Source organism: Aedes aegypti, chromosome 1 (assembly GCF_002204515.2).
Source record: "Aedes aegypti strain LVP_AGWG chromosome 1, AaegL5.0 Primary Assembly, whole genome shotgun sequence".
In the NCBI taxonomy this organism is placed as follows: Eukaryota; Metazoa; Arthropoda; class Insecta; order Diptera; family Culicidae; genus Aedes; species Aedes aegypti.
In genome coordinates this window covers 278456647-278478604 of record NC_035107.1, presented here as the reverse complement: position 1 = coordinate 278478604, position 21958 = coordinate 278456647, and the positions used below count along the sequence as shown (strand labels likewise).

At 41.3% G+C, this 21958-nt stretch overlaps 1 protein-coding gene across 10 annotated transcripts in view; it reads left to right on the top strand.

The window, feature by feature from the left end:
• The window catches only part of LOC5573441 (oxysterol-binding protein-related protein 8), a 165726-nt gene that overhangs the window by 80259 nt on the left and 63509 nt on the right, over positions 1-21958 (top strand). The window contains exon 1 of one of the 10 annotated variants that reach the window (XM_021837906.1): positions 16347-16431. The exons of 6 other annotated variants lie outside the window; for them this stretch is intronic. The gene's annotated coding sequence lies outside the window, so the exon portion shown is untranslated. Of the gene's footprint in view, positions 1-16346; positions 16432-16676; positions 16842-20730; positions 21645-21958 lie in introns of those variants that run through there. 3 more of the 10 variants (XM_021837910.1, XM_021837908.1, XM_021837907.1) reach the window with 3 other exon arrangements.

Sequence of the window (21958 nt, the reverse complement as noted above, 5' to 3'; positions counted from 1 at the left end):
TTCGATTCGATTCGATTCGATTTCGATTCGATTTCGATTCGATTTCGATTCGATTTCGATTCGATTTCGATTCGATTTCGATTCGATTTCGATTCGATTCGATTCGATTTCGATTCGATTTCGATCGATTTCGATTCGATTTCGATTCGATTTCGATTCGATTTCGATTCGATTTCGATTCGATTTCGATTCGATTTCGATTCGATTTCGATTCGATTTCGATTCGATTTCGATTCGATTTCGATTCGATTCGATTTCGATTCGATTTCGATTCGATTTCGATTCGATTTCGATTCGATTTCGATTCGATTTCGATTTCGATTCGATTTCGATTCGATTTCGATTCGATTTCGATTCGATTTCGATTCGATTTCGATTCGATTTCGATTCGATTTCGATTCGATTTCGATTCGATTTCGATTCGATTTCGATTCGATTTCGATTCGATTTCGATTCGATTTCGATTTCGATTCGATTTCGATTCGATTTCGATTCGATTTCGATTCGATTTCGATTCGATTTCGATTCGATTTCGATTCGATTTCGATTCGATTTCGATTCGATTTCGATTCGATTTCGATTCGATTTCGATTCGATTTCGATTCGATTTCGATTCGATTTCGATTCGATTTCGATTCGATTTCGATTCGATTTCGATTCGATTTCGATTCGATTTCGATTCGATTTCGATTCGATTTCGATTCGATTTCGATTCGATTTCGATTCGATTTCGATTCGATTTCGATTCGATTTCGATTCGATTTCGATTCGATTTCGATTCGATTTCGATTCGATTTCGATTCGATTTCGATTCGATTTCGATTCGATTTCGATTCGATTTCGATTCGATTTCGATTCGATTTCGATTCGATTTCGATTCGATTTCGATTCGATTTCGATTCGATTTCGATTCGATTTCGATTCGATTTCGATTCGATTTCGATTCGATTTCGATTCGATTTCGATTCGATTTCGATTTCGATTCGATTTCGATTCGATTTCGATTCGATTTCGATTCGATTTCGATTCGATTTCGATTCGATTCGATTCGATTTCGATTCGATTTCGATTCGATTTCGATTCGATTTCGATTCGATTCGATTTTCGATTCGATTTCGATTCGATTTCGATTCGATTTCGATTCGATTTCGATTCGATTTCGATTCGATTTCGATTCGATTTCGATTCGATTCGATCGATTTCGATTCGATTTCGATTTCGATTCGATTTCGATTCGATTTCGATTCGATTTCGATTCGATTTCGATTCGATTTCGATTCGATTTCGATTCGATTTCGATTCGATTTCGATTCGATTCGATTCGATTTTCGATTCGATTTCGATTCGATTTCGATTCGATTTCGAATTCGATTTCGATTCGATTTCGATTCGATTTCGATTCGATTTCGATTCGATTTCGATTCGATTTCGATTCGATTTTCGATTCGATTTCGATTCGATTTCGATTCGATTTCGATTCGATTTTCGATTTCGGATTCGATTCGATTTCGACTCGATTTCGATTCGATTTCGATTCGATTTCGATTCGATTTCGATTCGATTTCGATTCGATTCATCGATTCATCGATTTCGATTCGATTTCGATTCGATTTCGATTCCGATTCGATTCGATTTCGATTCGATTTCGATTCGATTTCGATTCGATTTCGATTCGATTTCGATTCGATTTCGATTCGATTTCGATTCGATTTCGATTCGATTTCGATTCGATTTCGATTCGATTTCGATTCGATTTCGATTCGATTTCGATTCGATTTCGATTCGATTTCGATTCGATTTCGATTCGATTTCGATTCGATTTCGATTCGATTTCGATTCGATTTCGATTCGATTTCGATTCGATTTCGATTCGATTTCGATTCGATTTCGATTCGATTTCGATTCGATTTCGATTCGATTTCGATTCGATTTCGATTCGATTTCGATTTCGATTCGATTTCGATTCGATTTCGATTCGATTTCGATCGATTTCGATTCGATTTCGATTCGATTTCGATTCGATTTCGATTCGATTTCGATTCGATTGCGATTTCGATTCGATTCGATTCATTCGATTCGATTCGAATCGATTTCGATCCGATGTTCCTTTGAAATCTCCAAGAAATCAATGCAACGAGTTCGATGACCCACCCTAACATTCGTTCCGATTTGATGGTTCAATTTTCTGACTCATCGTTCCCAACATCGAGTGGGTAATGTCGACGGGAAAGACGATAACATGTTTAATAATACCTGTCCACCTACACGTCTCGACAAGCGTTTTGTTCCAAACTCGGACAAAAAACCCGGTCAAGCTTCCGATAAGATAGCCTCGATAATGGTAAGCTCGCCACTGAAGGTTAAATGGGCTATATTTGGAATTGAGTTTTGTAAGTTTACATTCCAACTGGATGGAGGCCTGCTCTCAAATTAGTGTCATAAAATTTGTGTACATCAATTGAAAGTGAACTTTTTAACAGATACAAGTTTTTGCTCGAAAACTTTTATGCTACCGAAGCATTCTTCCAGGTTTAGCTATGGAAACTCCACAAATTTTATAAGTTAAGGGCAATGATTTTCGTTATGTTCAAAGGCTCGGCGCGTGGGTAGCATTATAGGTGTCGTGATTTACGACCAATTCCAAGCTAATCAGCTGACCGACAAACGTGCAAATCTGATCAGAAGTTAAGCTTTCGGTGCAGGACGTAGAAAGAAATTCGAAGCACATACGGAAAGTTAAAAGACAAGGTGGTTTTGCGGTGGACATCGGTTATCTAGCACCATCTAAAATTAGGTTGGAAAGGATTTCAACGGTTTGAAGATGTCTGGGAAAATACAAAAATCGAGACAGCTCAGTCGACTTGTAACGATGTTTACCACATCACAGGTTCGCCCTCAACTTACAGCCGGTGAATTTTAATAAGCTGACTTTTCAACCATGTTGTTTTCGCTCCAATCAACCGAACGGAAACGGCGGCAGTGTTGAAACCGCCTCAACAACGATCAATTTCCCCGATGACTTCTAACCCGTTCTTCTGTTTCGTCGCTTTTGGGCACAAGTCTGGTGCTTTAATGAAACGGCGTTCTCTGGCTGGGCTTCGCCAGTCTAGCGGAAATTTGTAAACCGTCTCAAAAAACAAAAAAAAAAGGATAAAGCTCTTGTCTTCTCAAATTTGATCCTATCTTGTCAGGCGATTTTCGTCGCTCGTCGTTTGTCGGTGAGGTGCACATAGGAGTAGCAAGACCAATTTTATGTATTTTCAAACCAAGCTATAGTGAACATATCTTCAAAATTCGACTAATAAATTATGCTAAACTTATCTTCGAAATTTGGCTTTGTTATGCGCTCTGTGGCAGCTGAGCCCATCAAATAGGTTAATTAGCAGTAAACTGTTAGAAATGCAATTTTGAGCTAACTTTTAAAAAGATGTGTTTTATGCGCTGGGATTCCACGTAATATATTTTCGCCATTATAATCAAAATTATAAACTGGAGTTTTGAAATGCGATATTTTTAACGAATCAGATAAAAAATTACTCCTTTTCGCATTATACATATTCCCAAGTATGAAATACTCTCTTACGAGATGAACACATTTTTTGAACAATTATTGTTTTGCATACCTTCAAGAATCTCAGAAATATAAAAGACATGTAACAATCCCCAACAAAAAAGTTTGGCTTGTTGTCAGGAATATACCACACTTACTCCTATGATCGGTGTCAGGTAGGCAAACTTCCATCGCCGGCATGCTCTCTAGTAGCGTAAAATTTTCGTCGTCTTCTTTCGGAAGAAAAACGATATCCCTTCTGCCAGCGCCGGGTCTAACTCTTCCGTTTTGGGTCTCATTAAGAAGATTTATGGTCACGAGATCGAAAGAAGGGGTTGGGATAGGCGGAATGTGCCAACGGGAAAAGTTTTCCTCTTGACTGTGCCTTTGATGATAATGAGAATTTCGGATGTTGGGATCGTCGAAGTTGTATTACGGTGGAACACGAAGACACTGTGTAATTGTGGCGAAAATTGCACTGTTGGGGTTTCCTGGAATGGTTAATTTGTTCTAACGGAGTTGACTCTTTTGAGACTTATTTAATTATTATACTCGGATTTAGGAACCAGTCGTATAAGTGCTAGTTTTCAATTATGTATGATGTTGTGTCAATTCAATTTCTATTTCAAAAGCGTGTAAACTTCTTCTCAAAAGAGTGGAAACTCTCCTCAGAAGCTTGAGAACTTGGCAAACTCCACCTCAGAAGATTGGACACACTTTTTTAAGAAGTTTGAAAGCTTCTCCTCGGAAGCTTGGAAGCTTCTCCTCAGAAGCATGGAAGCAGCTCCTCAGAAGCTTGGAAGCTTCTCCTCAGAAGCTCGGAAGCTTCTCCTCAGAAACTTGGAAGCTTCTCTCAGGAGCTTGGAAGCTTCTCTCAGAAGCTTGGAAGCTTCTCCTCGGAAACTTGGAAGCTTCTCCTCAGAAGCTTGGAAGCTTCTCCTCAGAAGCTCGGAAACTTCTCCTCAGAAGCTCGGAAGCTTCTCCTCAGAAGCTCGGAAGCTTCTCCTCAGAAGCTTGGAAGCTTCTCCTCAGAAGCTTGGAAGCTTCTCCTCAGAAGCTTGGAAGCTTCTCCTCAGACGCTTGGAAGCTTCTCCTCAGACGCTTGGAAGCTTCTCCTCAGAAGCTTGGAAGCTTCTCCTCAGAAGCTTGGAAGCTTCTCCTCAGAAGCTTGGAAGCTTCTCCTCAGAAGCTTGGAAGCTTCTCCTCAGAAGCTTGGAAGCTTCTCCTCAGAAGCTTGGAAGCTTCTCCTCAGAAGCTTGGAAGCTTCTCCTCAGAAGCTTGGAAGCTTCTCCTCAGAAGCTTGGAAGCTTCTCCTCAGAAGCTTGGAAGCTTCTCCTCAGAAGCTTGGAAGCTTCTCCACAGAAGCTTGGAAGCTTCTACTCAGAAGCTTGGAAGCTTCTCCTCAGAAGCAAGCTTGGAAGCTTCTCCTCAGAAACTAGCTCGGAAGTTTCTCCTCAGAAGCTTGGAAGTTTCTCCTCAGAAGCTTGGAAGCTTCTCCTCAGAAGCTCAGAAGTTTCTTCTCAGAAGCTTGGAAGCTTCTCCTCAGAAGCTCGGAAGCTTCTCCTCAGAAGCTTGGAAGCTTCTCCTCAGAACCTTGGAAGCTTCTCCTCAGATGCTCGGAAGCTTCTCCTCAGAAACAAGCTTGGAAGTTTCTCCTCAGAAGCTTGGAAGCTTCTTCCTCAGAAGCTTGGAAGCTTCACCTCAGAAGCTCAGAAGCTTCTCCTCAGATGCTCGGAAGCTTCTCCTCAGAAGCTCGGAAGTTTTTTCTCAGAAGCCTGAAAGCTTCTCCTCAGAAGAGGAGCTTGGAAGCTTCTCTCTCTGATGCTCGGAAGCTACTACTCAGAAGCTTGGAAGCTTCTTTTCAGAAGCATGGAAGCTTCTTTTCAGAAGCTTGGAAGCTTCTTTTCAGAAGCTTGGAAGCTTCTTTTCAGAAGCTTGGAAGCTTCTCCTCAGATGCTCGGAAGCTTCTCCTCCGAAGCTCGAAAGTTTTTTCTCAGATGCCTGAAAGCTTCTCCTCAGAAGAGAAGCTTGGAAGCTTCTCTATCATAAGCTCGGAAGCTTCTACTCAGAAGCTTGGAAGCTTCTTTTCAGAAGCTTGGAAGCTTCTTTTCAGAAGCTTGGAAGCTTCTCCTCAGAAGCTTGGAAGCTTCTCCTCAGAAGCTTGGAAGCTTCTCCTCAGAAGCTTGGAAGCTTCTCCTCAGAAGCTTGGAAGCTTCTCCTCAGAAGCTTGGAAGCTTCTCCTCAGAAGCTTGGAAGCTTCTCATCAGAAGCTTGGAAGCTTCTCCTCAGAAGCTTGGAAGCTTTTCCTCAGAAGCTTGGAAGCTTCTCCTCAGAAGCTTGGAAGCTTCTCCTCCGAAGCTCGAAAGTTTTTTCTCAGATGCCTGAAAGCTTCTCCTCAGAAGAGAAGCTTGGAAGCTTCTCTCTCATAAGCTCGGAAGCTTCTACTCAGAAGCTTGGAAGCTTCTTTCAGAAGCTTGGAAGCTTCTTTTCAGAGCTTGGAAGCTTCTTTTCAGAAGCTTGGAAGCTTCTTTTCAGAAGCTTGGAAGCTTCTCCTCAGAAGCTTGGAAGCTTCTCCTCAGAAGCTTGGAAGCTTCTCCTCAGAAGCTTGGAAGCTTCTCCTCAGAAGCTTGGAAGCTTCTCCTCAGAAGCTTGGAAGCTTCTCCTCAGAAGCTTGGAAGCTTCTCCTCAGAAGCTTTGGAAGCTTCTCCTCAGAAGCTTGGAAGCTTCTCCTCAGAAGCTTGGAAGCTTCTCCTCAGAAGCTTGGAAGCTTCTCCTCAGAAGCTTGGAAGCTTCTCCTCAGAGCTTGGAAGCTCTCCTCAGAAGCTGGAAGCTTCTCCTCAGAAGCTTGGAAGCTTCTCCTCAGAAGCTTGGAAGCTTCTCCTCAGAAGCTTGGAAGCTTCTCCTCAGAAGCTTGGAAGCTTCTCCTCAGAAGCTTGGAAGCTTCTCCTCAGGAGCTTGGAAGCTTCTCCTCAGGAGCTTGGAAGCTTCTCCTCGGAAACTTGGAAGCTTCTCCTCAGAAGCTTGGAAGCTTCTCCTCAGAAGCTCGGAAACTTCTCCTCAGAAGCTCGGAAGCTTCTCCTCAGAAGCTTGGAAGCTTCTCCTCAGAAGCTCGGATGCTTTCTCCTCAGAAGCTCGGAAGCTTCTCCTCAGAAGCTTGGAAGCTTCTCCTCAGAAGCTTGGAAGCTTCTCCTCAGAAGCTTGGAAGCTTCTCCTCAGGAGCTTGGAAGCTTCTCCTCAGGAGCTTGGAAGCTTCTCCTCGGAAACTTGGAAGCTTCTCCTCAGAAGCTTGGAAGCTTCTCCTCAGAAGCTTGGAAGCTTCTCCTCAGAAGCTTGGAAGCTTCTCCTCAGAAGCTTGGAAGCTTCTCCTCAGAAGCTCGGATGCTTCTCCTCAGAAGCTCGGAAGCTTCTCCTCAGAAGCTCGGAAGCTTCTCCTCAGAAGCTCGGAAGCTTCTCCTCAGAAGCTCGGAAGCTTCTCCTCAGAAGCTTGGAAGCTTCTCCTCAGAAGCTTGGAAGCTTCTCCTCAGAAGCTTGGAAGCTTCTCCTCAGAAGCTTGGAAGCTTCTCCTCAGAAGCTTGGAAGCTTCTCCTCAGAAGCTTGGAAGCTTCTCCTCAGAAGCTTGGAAGCTTCTCCTCAGAAGCTTGGAAGCTTCTCCTCAGAAGCTTGGAAGCTTCTCCTCAGATGCTTGGAAGCTTCTCCTCAGAAGCTTGGAAGCTTCTCCTCAGAAGCGTGGAAGCTTCTCCTCAGAAGCTTGGAAGCTTCTCCTCAGAAGCTTGGAAGCTTCTCCTCAGAAGCTTGGAAGCTTCTCCTCAGAAGCTTGGAAGCTTTTCCTCAGAAGCTTGGAAGCTTCTCCTCAGAAGCTTGGAAGCTTCTCCTCAGATGCTTGGAAGCTTCTCCACAGAAGCTTGGAAGTTTCTCCTCAGATGCTCGGAAGCTTCTCCTCAGAAGCTTGGAAACTTCTCTTCAGAAACTTGGAAGCTTATTTTCGGGAAGCTTGGAAGTTTATCTTCTAGAAGCTTGGAAACTTCTTTTCCAGGAGCTTGGAAACTTCTTTTCCAGGAGCTTGGAAGCTTTTCTTTCAGAAGCCTCTCAAAAACTGGGAAGCTTCCCTCTCAAAAACTCGGAAGTTTTTCTCTCCGATGCTCTTTCGAATGCTTTAAATCTTCTCTTTCTGAACCTTGAAAACCTCTCTCTCTCTCTGATGCTTCGAAGCTTTTTTGCAGCATAACTCAATTGTTTTGCCACAGAAGCTTTTGAATACTTCTTAATCGAAATTTTGGAGGCTTCTCGGCATATATATTTGACATATGTTTTTGAAGTGTAAATTTGATACGACATACGATCAAAAGCTATCACTTTGAGCATTCTGATTGGAATCCGTCGATTTCTTGAATAATTTATATGGATCAGTGGATAATTCCACCACGTTTTCCCGTTGTTTGACTAGAACACAACTTTTGCTCAACATGCTAATGCTTGCTAAAAGTTATTGGTTTCACGGTAACCATTCCTCCATACAAAACTTGGTTTGGCAAGAAACCAAGTAAAGTTGGTCAAGAATTCTTGCAAACTGAAAGAAAATCTTTTCCAAGTTTAACTTTGGTTCTCCCTTTGCCTCCATCCAATTTTAACTGAAAGCCCTCCTTCCGAGCTAAGTTTCCCCCGAGCGATTCCTCCCGAAAGTATGCAATCAATTTAAAGTCCCGAACCATTTCCTTCCGCCTACTGTGGCCAAAATAATAGCCTACGTTCGACTGTTGCGATAGTTTTCAGCTAACCAGCGTCTTTCAAAGTTTCGTCCCGCTGGTGGTTTTCGTTCCCCTGATGCGAAGATTACGCATGGGAAAGATTGGAAAACATAGCGTTTGTTGAACTTGCATGACAAACTGCAGTCAAAACGCCTTCCTTTCTTTGTGTGGCAGGCGTGGCAGCGATAGGCATAGTTGAGCGTCCTTCGCCTGCCACAGTTATTGTCGGTTCGTGTGTATGAGATTTTTGATGAATGTGTTCAGAAGGATTTGTTTGCCGCCGAGTATGATGATGACGTTTGAGTGAAGCCGAAGTCACGTAATCAAGTGCTTTATCAAATCGTTACGAAATCACACTGCAGGATACGATCAATCATGATTGTGCCTCATTTTCCTCCCAGAAATCTTCTGGGAATAAGTTCTAATAATGACTGTTTAATACTGCAACCTCGCTGGTCGTACACAGTGCAAGCGTGCTAGCACTGGTGATGACCATTTATACATAGATTTTTGTTACCAGTGTAATTCGGTTACATAAGCCAGGTTTGATTCCTGCATGAGTTAACAATATAATCAGCTGTAATTAAAATTTTCTCCGCCTTCGGTGACGCAGACGATGATGACACGATGTGTTCATCTGTTAGCTACGGACCGGCATACTCTACTGAAGTGGGGTCGACATGCGGGTAATAACACTCCCAAGGGCACTGACGTTGTGACAATATTTATTGACTGATGAGTGCCGGTGGGTTGTACGGTTACTTGCACCAAGTTGCATCCTCACATGGTAGCAATGGCACGTGTTATGAAAAGTATCAGATGCTATGCCAAATTTTCCAATAGCTGCCACAGTATCAATCAATGATTTGCTGTATCTGGCTAAAAATGCAGGTCAATTTGGGGTCAACCAGGAAACTAGCAGAAACCCAGACGCATTTACTCACAAGGAAATGCTAATTGGGTGGATATTAACTTGTCGCCCTACGGCTAAGCCCAGCTCGCTTTCGAAATCGATGTCATCGCACTTGCTCTCGCTCCACTCGGGTCTTGGTGCCTCGGTTAAAAGCCGGTTGATTGAGATGTAAACAATGACAGTAAGTTAAAAGCATCCCGGGAGAGTGAGTGAGGAAAGCCGAAGCGCGAGCATGTTTACGCTGAAAATTCAATAAACCGTTGCGGCCGAACAATTACGAAACGACGGCGATAGATGATTGGCCAAAAAAAGTAGTTCGTAGGACAGAACAAACACATCTACTGTTACGCCCTAAACGACTGTCATAGTCATAGTCGGCATCACGATCCACACAGTGAAAGAGTATTTGGATGTCAATGATAATGATAATGATGATGATGATGATGATGATGATGACAATCACAATGGGAGAATCGAATCGAAATCGAATCTAAATCGAATCGAAATCGAATCGAAATCGAATCGAAATCGAATCGAAATCGAATCGAAATCGAATCGAAATCGAATCGAAATCGAATCGAATCGAATCGAATCGAATCGAATCGAATCGAATCGAAATCGAATCGAAATCGAATCGAAATCGAATCGAAATCGAATCGAAATCGAATCGAAATCGAATCGAAATCGAATCGAAATCGAATCGAAATCGAATCGAAATCGAATCGAAATCGAATCGAAATCGAATCGAAATCGAATCGAAATCGAATCGAAATCGAATCGAAATCGAATCGAAATCGAATCGAAATCGAATCGAAATCGAATCGAAATCGAAATCGAATCGAAATCGAATCGAAATCGAATCGAAATCGAATCGAAATCGAATCGAAATCGAATCGAAATCGAATCGAAATCGAATCGAAATCGAATCGAAATCGAATCGAAATCGAATCGAAATCGAATCGAAATCGAATCGAAATCGAATCGAAATCGAATCGAAATCGAATCGAAATCGAATCGAAATCGAATCGAAATCGAATCGAAATCGAATCGAAATCGAATCGAAATCGAATCGAAATCGAATCGAAATCGAATCGAAATCGAATCGAAATCGAATCGAAATCGAATCGAATCGAATCGAATCGAATCGAAATCGAATCGAATCGAATCGAAATCGAATCGAAATCGAATCGAAATCGAATCGAAATCGAATCGAAATCGAATCGAAATCGAATCGAAATCGAATCGAAATCGAATCGAAATCGAATCGAAATCGAATCGAAATCGAATCGAAATCGAATCGAAATCGAATCGAAATCGAATCGAAATCGAATCGAAATCGAATCGAAATCGAATCGAAATCGAATCGAAATCGAATCGAAATCGAATCGAAATCGAATCGAAATCGAATCGAAATCGAATCGAAATCGAATCGAAATCGAATCGAAATCGAATCGAAATCGAATCGAAATCGAATCGAATCGAATCGAAATCGAATCGAAATCGAATCGAAATCGAATCGAAATCGAATCGAAATCGAATCGAAATCGAATCGAAATCGAATCGAAATCGAATCGAAATCGAATCGAAATCGAATCGAAATCGAATCGAAATCGAATCGAAATCGAATCGAAATCGAATCGAATCGAAATCGAATCGAAATCGAATCGAAATCGAATCGAAATCGAATCGAAATCGAATCGAAATCGAATCGAAATCGAATCGAAATCGAATCGAAATCGAATCGAAATCGAATCGAAATCGAATCGAAATCGAATCGAAATCGAATCGAAATCGAATCGAAATCGAATCGAAATCGAATCGAAATCGAATCGAAATCGAATCGAAATCGAATCGAAATCGAATCGAAATCGAATCGAAATCGAATCGAAATCGAATCGAAATCGAATCGAAATCGAATCGAAATCGAATCGAAATCGAATCGAAATCGAATCGAAATCGAATCGAAATCGAATCGAAATCGAATCGAAATCGAATCGAAATCGAATCGAAATCGAATCGAAATCGAATCGAAATCGAATCGAAATCGAATCGAATCGAATCGAATCGAATCGAATCGAATCGAATCGAATCGAATCGAATCGAAATCGAATCGAATCGAATCGAAATCGAATCGAAATCGAATCGAAATCGAATCGAAATCGAATCGAAATCGAATCGAAATCGAATCGAAATCGAATCGAAATCGAATCGAAATCGAATCGAAATCGAATCGAAATCGAATCGAAATCGAATCGAAATCGAATCGAAATCGAATCGAAATCGAATCGAAATCGAATCGAAATCGAATCGAAATCGAATCGAAATCGAATCGAAATCGAATCGAAATCGAATCGAAATCGAATCGAAATCGAATCGAAATCGAATCGAAATCGAATCGAAATCGAATCGAAATCGAATCGAAATCGAATCGAAATCGAATCGAAATCGAATCGAAATCGAATCGAAATCGAATCGAAATCGAATCGAAATCGAATCGAAATCGAATCGAAATCGAATCGAAATCGAATCGAAATCGAATCGAAATCGAATCGAAATCGAATCGAAATCGAATCGAAATCGAATCGAAATCGAATCGAAATCGAATCGAAATCGAATCGAAATCGAATCGAAATCGAATCGAAATCGAATCGAAATCGAATCGAAATCGAATCGAAATCGAATCGAAATCGAATCGAAATCGAATCGAAATCGAATCGAAATCGAATCGAAATCGAATCGAAATCGAATCGAAATCGAATCGAAATCGAATCGAAATCGAATCGAAATCGAATCGAAATCGAATCGAAATCGAATCGAAATCGAATCGAAATCGAATCGAAATCGAATCGAAATCGAATCGAAATCGAATCGAAATCGAATCGAAATCGAATCGAAATCGAATCGAAATCGAATCGAAATCGAATCGAAATCGAATCGAAATCGAAATCGAATCGAAATCGAATCGAAATCGAATCGAAATCGAATCGAAATCGAATCGAAATCGAATCGAAATCGAATCGAAATCGAATCGAAATCGAATCGAAATCGAATCGAAATCGAATCGAAATCGAATCGAAATCGAATCGAAATCGAATCGAAATCGAATCGAATCGAATCGAAATCGAATCGAAATCGAATCGAAATCGAATCGAAATCGAATCGAAATCGAATCGAAATCGAATCGAAATCGAATCGAAATCGAATCGAAATCGAATCGAAATCGAATCGAAATCGAATCGAAATCGAATCGAAATCGAATCGAAATCGAATCGAAATCGAATCGAAATCGAATCGAAATCGAATCGAAATCGAATCGAAATCGAATCGAAATCGAATCGAAATCGAATCGAAATCGAATCGAAATCGAATCGAAATCGAATCGAAATCGAATCGAAATCGAATCGAAATCGAATCGAATCGAATCGAAATCGAATCGAAATCGAATCGAAATCGAATCGAAATCGAATCGAAATCGAATCGAAATCGAATCGAAATCGAATCGAAATCGAATCGAAATCGAATCGAAATCGAATCGAAATCGAATCGAAATCGAATCGAAATCGAATCGAAATCGAATCGAAATCGAATCGAAATCGAATCGAAATCGAATCGAAATCGAATCGAAATCGAATCGAAATCGAATCGAAATCGAATCGAAATCGAATCGAAATCGAATCGAAATCGAATCGAAATCGAATCGAAATCGAATCGAATCGAATCGAAATCGAATCGAAATCGAATCGAAATCGAATCGAAATCGAATCGAAATCGAATCGAAATCGAATCGAAATCGAATCGAAATCGAATCGAAATCGAATCGAAATCGAATCGAAATCGAATCGAAATCGAATCGAAATCGAATCGAAATCGAATCGAAATCGAATCGAAATCGAATCGAAATCGAATCGAAATCGAATCGAAATCGAATCGAAATCGAATCGAAATCGAATCGAAATCGAATCGAAATCGAATCGAAATCGAATCGAAATCGAATCGAAATCGAATCGAAATCGAATCGAAATCGAATCGAAATCGAATCGAAATCGAATCGAAATCGAATCGAAATCGAATCGAAATCGAATCGAAATCGAATCGAAATCGAATCGAAATCGAATCGAATCGAATCGAAATCGAATCGAAATCGAATCGAAATCGAATCGAAATCGAATCGAAATCGAATCGAAATCGAATCGAAATCGAATCGAAATCGAATCGAAATCGAATCGAAATCGAATCGAAATCGAATCGAAATCGAATCGAAATCGAATCGAAATCGAATCGAAATCGAATCGAAATCGAATCGAAATCGAATCGAAATCGAATCGAAATCGAATCGAAATCGAATCGAAATCGAATCGAAATCGAATCGAAATCGAATCGAAATCGAATCGAAATCGAATCGAAATCGAATCGAAATCGAATCGAAATCGAATCGAAATCGAATCGAAATCGAATCGAATCGAATCGAAATCGAATCGAAATCGAATCGAAATCGAATCGAAATCGAATCGAAATCGAAATCGAATCGAAATCGAATCGAAATCGAATCGAAATCGAATCGAAATCGAATCGAAATCGAATCGAAATCGAATCGAAATCGAATCGAAATCGAATCGAAATCGAATCGAAATCGAATCGAAATCGAATCGAAATCGAATCGAAATCGAATCGAAATCGAATCGAAATCGAATCGAAATCGAATCGAAATCGAATCGAAATCGAATCGAAATCGAATCGAAATCGAATCGAAATCGAATCGAAATCGAATCGAAATCGAATCGAAATCGAATCGAAATCGAATCGAAATCGAATCGAAATCGAATCGAAATCGAATCGAAATCGAATCGAAATCGAATCGAAATCGAATCGAAATCGAATCGAAATCGAATCGAAATCGAATCGAAATCGAATCGAAATCGAATCGAAATCGAATCGAAATCGAATCGAAATCGAATCGAAATCGAATCGAAATCGAATCGAAATCGAATCGAAATCGAATCGAAATCGAATCGAAATCGAATCGAAATCGAATCGAAATCGAATCGAAATCGAATCGAAATCGAATCGAAATCGAAATCGAAATCGAAATCGAAATCGAATCGAAATCGAATCGAAATCGAATCGAAATCGAATCGAAATCGAATCGAAATCGAATCGAAATCGAATCGAATCGAATCGAATCGAAATCGAATCGAAATCGAATCGAAATCGAATCGAAATCGAATCGAAATCGAATCGAAATCGAATCGAAATCGAATCGAAATCGAATCGAAATCGAATCGAAATCGAATCGAAATCGAATCGAAATCGAATCGAAATCGAATCGAAATCGAATCGAAATCGAATCGAAATCGAATCGAAATCGAATCGAATCGAATCGAAATCGAATCGAAATCGAATCGAAATCGAATCGAAATCGAATCGAAATCGAATCGAAATCGAATCGAAATCGAATCGAAATCGAATCGAAATCGAATCGAAATCGAATCGAAATCGAATCGAAATCGAATCGAAATCGAATCGAATCGAATCGAAATCGAATCGAAATCGAATCGAAATCGAATCGAAATCGAATCGAAATCGAATCGAAATCGAATCGAAATCGAATCGAAATCGAATCGAAATCGAATCGAATCGAATCGAATCGAAATCGAATCGAAATCGAATCGAAATCGAATCGAAATCGAATCGAAATCGAATCGAAATCGAATCGAAATCGAATCGAAATCGAATCGAAATCGAATCGAAATCGAATCGAAATCGAATCGAAATCGAATCGAAATCGAATCGAAATCGAATCGAAATCGAATCGAAATCGAATCGAAATCGAATCGAAATCGAATCGAAATCGAATCGAAATCGAATCGAATCGAAATCGAATCGAAATCGAATCGAAATCGAATCGAAATCGAATCGAATCGAATCGAAATCGAATCGAAATCGAATCGAAATCGAATCGAAATCGAATCGAAATCGAATCGAAATCGAATCGAAATCGAATCGAAATCGAATCGAAATCGAATCGAAATCGAATCGAAATCGAATCGAAATCGAATCGAAATCGAATCGAAATCGAATCGAAATCGAATCGAAATCGAATCGAAATCGAATCGAAATCGAATCGAAATCGAATCGAAATCGAATCGAAATCGAATCGAAATCGAATCGAATCGAATCGAAATCGAATCGAAATCGAATCGAAATCGAATCGAAATCGAATCGAATCGAAATCGAATCGAAATCGAATCGAAATCGAATCGAAATCGAATCGAAATCGAATCGAAATCGAATCGAAATCGAATCGAAATCGAATCGAAATCGAATCGAAATCGAATCGAAATCGAATCGAAATCGAATCGAAATCGAATCGAAATCGAATCGAAATCGAATCGAAATTGAATCGAAATCGAATCGAAATCGAATCGAAATCGAATCGAAAACGAAAATTATCGATTCAAGCGAAATTTAGGTGTGAATTTTTCCTTGTGCATCTCACTTTACTCGCAATCGTGCAGCCTAACCGCCCATTCGATATCGATAATAATGCCGATGGCTGTTATAAACATTTCCTTTGCATCGATGGCCGAGAGAACCCGCTAAGCTATATTGAATATGCACATGAGTTTGACGATGACGGTTACCATTATGATGATGATGATGATGGGGCCGATGACTGATTGTTGGTTCATACATCACTCGTGGGGGTAAACTGATTAGTAGTCGTGCCGGTGCGGAAAGTCGCGGACACGGTTACTGCACATTACTTTATTGGTGGTGGCGCTACTACAGAGGCCCGGCTCGCGATTGACTTTATCAGAGGTTCCCAAACGTTTCATGGTCGTGGCGCCCTTATTACTTTTATGAAAATGGTGCTTCGCAATGGTTAGCTAACTTAAAAGAATCCTAAATGTTGTTTTTTTTTAATTCAGTTTCCTTGTTGATAGGTAAATTATCTACTTTAAAAGTTAACTGCGATTGGCGTGATTCCCTAGAGGGTCGCGACCCACAGTTTAGGAACCTCTGTTCTGCACGAAAGTGTCGCCCGTTTCAACTTGGTTGAGGTGGTGATGGTGGTAGTGGCTAATGATATGACTCGGCTGTGCTGCACGAGGAGGGCCACTGCTGTTGTTGTTTTGGCCACGACGAGTCCATCCACACGTATAGTAGTAAGTAACTGGCGGTAGTAATACACGTTAGTCGTGTCCGGTCGGTCGAGTTTCGAGGTATAATTTCTGCGAGGAAGACGCAACAGAAGTCCGCTGCAGCAGCGGAGTTATGTTCTACGCGATCAAGCGCGATGATGGCCAATTGACTGATTAACCTGTTTTTGGGGATCGGCCCTTTTTAAACGTTGAACTGTACTTTCGTCGTCGTCGGTTCAGTTGAGTTTGAGAGTTCAAAGATTTTTTCGAAAAGTTATAAACTGCGGTTCGCGGATCAACGGAGCGAAATGCTCGCGTGGGTTGCTGGTGGACATTCCCCGTTGGTCGGCCTTGATTCGAAACTGAATTGTTTGGACAGCCGCGACTTCACAGTGCTCGATGCGCAGAGCAAGGGAGAAATTTAGCGAATGAGGAACTGAAGTGAAGAAAAATAAAATTCAGAAACTGATTGTGTGTTTCCGAATTGCGAGGTGTGATTTATAAAGCAGCAGCAAGAAAGACGATCACGGTTGGATTGTTCCTGCGCCATATGGATCGGGGGTCTTGGGGTGGTGATTTGTTTATTTTCGACATGTTCCACTGAAATTGATTATTATATGGTTGGAGCCTGAGTGCTAATTGAGTGCTTGGAAAGTTATATTTACACGACGAAGTCACGTGTTTCAAGGGGGTGATGTGTGATACAATGTGCCTTATCTGGAAGTGATTATATTAAAAGGGTTTTGAATGTTTAAATGTTGGTGCAGTACAAGATAAAAAAGCTACACTACCTACTCTAACCCGCCGATATCAAGTGTTTGCTTGGGTGCATCGAATTCGATGGAGACGCATGGCTGCCAGTAGCTGAAATTGTGGATTACTAGCATTCAGAAGGAGCAGTTCCGAGGAAATGACGAAAATCTCTAAGCTTAGTAGAGCACTAGGTGCTCTTCCAAACAATAAGATGCGATTATGCTGCAAGTGTCCTGATCTAAGAAACAAATCGATTAAATGACGAATACTGTCTGAAGAGGTTGGAATTTTTCTAACGACAATCTCTGAGGTATCTGAGATTAGTCTTCCTTGATGTGTTGGTTCCTTGAAAGAGGTCCAGATTATCGGGACGTAGTGCATTCAAAACTATATCCAATGGCTTCCGTAATGCAGCATCATAGTACTCAGTATAGTATAACGTTTAAGGTTATTTTCAGCAGCTTCAATTTTTATGGAAACTTTTAAGAACAAATCTTGCGAAGGAGGCATCAAACCACAGTGAAATTGTTAGCTTAGCTTTGTGAAAATAGCCTTAAATAAGAAGATCAAACTCATTTCTCGCATAACTTGTGATCTCGCCATAAAAGCCGTTGGTAACCGAGTGTGTAGCTCCTTGTTTCTAAGCTAATTAATGAACCTTGAATAAAACTACTGGGAGAAAGAGGAGGATCTTCTCTTCATCGTAGCATTGTTCAATAACGTGTAAATCCATTCGTTTGCTCGGTAGCAACAAGCTACATACTCGGTTACCAATGGCTTTTAGGGCGAGATTACAAGTTATGCGAGATTTGTTCAATATTTGCATTTGAAAATGAGAGCAGGGATATAAGTCGGCCATCTTCGTATTCAAAGATGTTTCACTTTAAAAGGCACCCATCTAATCTATTTGAGAATCTTTCAAGCTTCCATGTTTCTGCAAAACAGCTCAAAACTGAAAAGCTTCAAAATTTCTGTTGAAAAACTTTCAAGCTTCTGCTGAAGAGTTCTCATGCTGCTACTGAGAAGCTAGCAAGCTTCAGCTGAGATGCTTTCAATCTTTTGTAGAGAATATTTCGAGCATCTGCTGAGAAGCTCGCAAGCTTCTGTTGACAAGTCCGCAAGTTCTAAACTAGTGATTAGGGCAAACTCTAAAGTATCTGTCGAGAAGCTCTCAAGCTTATGTTGAAAAGCTTTCATGCATTTGTTGAAAACTCTCAAGCTTCTGTTGCGAAATTTTCGGGCTTCAACTAGGAAGCACGAAAGCTTCTGTTGAGAAGCATCGGTTGAGGAGCTCTCACTCAAGCTTCTGTTGAAAAGCTCACAAGCATCTGGCGAGAGGTAATCGAGTTTCTGTTGAGATGATCGCTAGCCCCTGTTAAAAAGCTCTCAAGCTTCCGTTAGATAAGTTATCAAGCTTTTGTTTCTGTTCTTTTGCGAAGCTCTCAAGCCTAGGTTAAGAAGCTCTCAAATTTCTGTTGAGAAGCTCTCAAGCTTCTGTTGAGAAGCTTTCCAACTTCTGATGAGAAACTCTCAAGTTTCTGCTGTGAGATTCTCAAGCTTTCGTTGAGAAGCTTTCAAGCATTTGGAGAGAAGTTCTCAACCTTCTGTTGAGAAGCTCTCAAGCTTCTGCTGAGAAGCTCTCAAAATTCTGCTGAGAAGCTCTCAAGCTTCAGCTGAGAAGCTCTCAAGCTTCAGCTGAGAAGCTCTCAAGTTTCGGCTGAGAAGTTCTCAAGCTTCTGCTGAGAAGCTCTAAAGCTTCAGCTGAAAAGCTCTGAAGTTTTGGCTGAGAAGTTCTCAAGCTTCTGCTGTGAAGTTCTCAAATTTCGGCTGAGAAGTTCTCAAGCTTCTGCTGAGAAGTTCTCAAGCTTCTGCTGAAAAGTTCTCAAGCTTCTGCTGAGAAGCTCTCAAGCTTCTGCTGAGATGTTCTCAAGTTTCTACTGAGAAGCTTTCAAGCTTCTGTTGAGAAGCTTCCAGGCTTCTACTGAGAAGCTTCCAGGCTTCTGCTGAGAAGCTCCCAGGATTCTGCTGAGAAGCTCCCAGGCTTCTGCTGATAAGATCCCAGGCTTCTGCTGAGAAGCTCTAAAGCTTCTGCTGAAAAGCTCCCAGGCTTCTGTTGAGAAGCTCCCAGGTTTCTGCTGAGAAGCTCTCAAGCTTCTGCTGAGAAGCTCTCAAGTTTCGGCTGAGAAGTTCTCAAGCTTCTGCTGAGAAGCTATCAAGTTTCGGCTGAGAAGCTCCCAAGCTTCAGCTGCGAAGCTCTCAAGCTTCTGCTGAGAAGCTCTCAAGCTTCCGCTGAGAAGCTCTCAAGTTTCTGCTGAGAAGCTCTCAAGCTTCTGCTGAGAAGCTTTCAAGCTTTTGTTAAGAAGCTCTCAGCTTCTGCTGAGAAGCTCTCAAACTTCTGCTGAGAAGCTCTCAAGCTTCTGCTGAGAAGCTCTCAAGCTTCTGCTGAGAAGCTCTCAAGCTTCTGCTGAGAAGCTCTCAAGCTTTTGCTGATAAGCTCTTAAGCTCAAGCTTCTGCTGAGAACCTCTCAAGCTTCTGCTGAGAACCTCTCAAGCTTCTGCTGATAAGCTTCTGCTTTTTAGTTTCTTGAAAGCTTTTTAGCTTCTGCGGAGAAGCTTCTCAGCTACTGAGGAGAAGCTTTTCAGCTTCTGAGGAGAAGCTTATTAGCTTCTGAGGAGAGGCTTTTCAGCTTCTGAGGGGAAGCTTCCGAGCTTCTGAGGAGAAGCTTTTCAGCTTCTGAGGAGAAGCTTCCAAGCTTCTGAGGAGAAGCTTTTCAGCTTCTGAGGAGAAGCTTCCAAACATCTGAGGAGAAGCTTCCAAGCTTCTGAGCAGAAGCTTCCTAGCTTCTGAGCACAAGCTTCCAAGCTTCTGAGGAGGATCTTTTCAGCATCTGAGGAGGATCTTTTCAGCTTATGAGGAAAAGCTTTTCAGCTTCTGAGGAAAAGCTTTTCAGCTTCTGAGGGAAAGCTTTTCAGCTTCTGAGGAAAAGCTTTTCAGCTTCTGAGGAGAAGCTTTTCAGCTTCTGAGGAGAATCTTTCCAGCTTCTGAGGAGAATCTTTCCAGCTTCTTGGGAGAAGCTTTCTAGCTTCTTGGGAGAAGCTTTCCAGCTTCTTGGGAGAAGCTTCCGAGCTTCTTGGAAGAAGCTTCCGAGCTTCTTGGAAGAAGCTTCCGAGCTTCTTGGAAGAAGCTTCCGAGCTTCTTGGAAGAAGCTTCCGAGCTTCTTGGAAGAAGCTTCCGAGCTTCTTGGAAGAAGCTTCCGAGCTTCTTGGAAGAAGCTTCCGAGCTTCTTGGAAGAAGCTTCCGAGCTTCTTGGAAGAAGCTTCCGAGCTTCTTCGAAGAAGCTTCCGAGCTTCTTGGAAGAAGCTTCCGAGCTTCTTGGAAGAAGCTTCCGAGCTTCTTGGAAGAAGCTTCCGAGCTTCTTGGAAGAAGCTTCCGAGCTTCTTGGAAGAAGCTTCCGAGCTTCTTGGAAGAAGCTTCCGAGCTTCTTGGAAGAAGCTTCCGAGCTTCTTGGAAGAAGCTTCCGAGCTTCTTGGAAGAAGCTTTCCAGCTTCTTGGGAGAAGCTTTCCAGCTTCTTGGGAGAAGCTTTCCAGCTTCTTGGAAGAAGTCGTTTAGTTTATAGGAGAGAAGCTTTCTAGTTTGTTGAGACAAGATTTTTAGGCTTTTGGGAGAAGCTTTTCAACCTCCTGTGAGAAATTTACAAGCTACTTGATAGAAGCTTTCCAGCATTTTTTGGAGATTTTTTCAGCATTTTTTGGAAAAGCTTCACAGTTCTTAGGAGAAGTTTTTCTCTGTTTCTTTGGAGAAACTTTCCAGCTTCTTGGGAGAAGTTTCACAGCTTCTGGTAGAGAAGCTGTCCAGTTTCTAAAGAGGAGACTCGTTTTTTTAAGTTCTGTTCTGATTTTAGTGTTCTTAGTTGCGGTTTCTGTTGAGATCTATAACCGAACCTGTTTTTCAACTAGTTAAACTTGAAACTGATATTTCATTTTGCAATTTCATTGCCTTGGCTTGAATTGACTTCATTCAGGTTGTGGTTGTCCAAAGATACGACCCGCTGAATCACCACAGCTGTCTTGGCAAATTACGAGCAATGGCATTTTTCCTACAGAGAGTGAATTACGTGGATTTGTTTTTCACTTAGGTGGGACAGTTTGGCGCATCGAATGCATTTCTCAATCCACACACCCATGAGGGTTAACCACTGAAAGTAAACAGTGGATGTTTAAATTTATACAAAATGCGACGAGATTCCTTCCCAAGAGAGGAGATCATCTTGTGAAAAAAACACCACCCCAAGAGACTCTATCGTCATCGCAATTGTCGTGACATCAGTCAACAACGCCCCTTCAACTGGCCAGATCAACCCAACCGTAATTGTTTACTTTTTCGTCGAAAAAGAAAAGTGTTTCGCAACCCGACAAATTCACGAGACACATCCATCGTTTGGGGGAAGTGCAGTGCATAAAAAGCGAAGAAGAAAAACAAGATGTCTGAGGCGATAAAAATCGCACCAAGGGATCGGGAAGTGAAACAAATAAACAGCGGGTATTTTAATGAGCAATCCACAACAGGCTAGTTGCCTCAGCTGGGAAACTAATTTCGCGTCTCGGTTTAGATTACACTTGTTGAGCTCTGCAAGTCGTGTGACCAATCGACAACTGTACGCATATAGTTCCACCAACAGGGCGGTTCAAATTATTAAAAAGGTCGGAAATCCGATTTTCGATGTGATTTAGAGATGGCAATGAAGGTTTATATTGGAATTACTATGGAGGATTTTTTACAAATATTTCAAAACACGTTTGTACTGAATTTTTCAAACCACAATAAAGGATGTTCCCGAAGACAGTAATTCAATT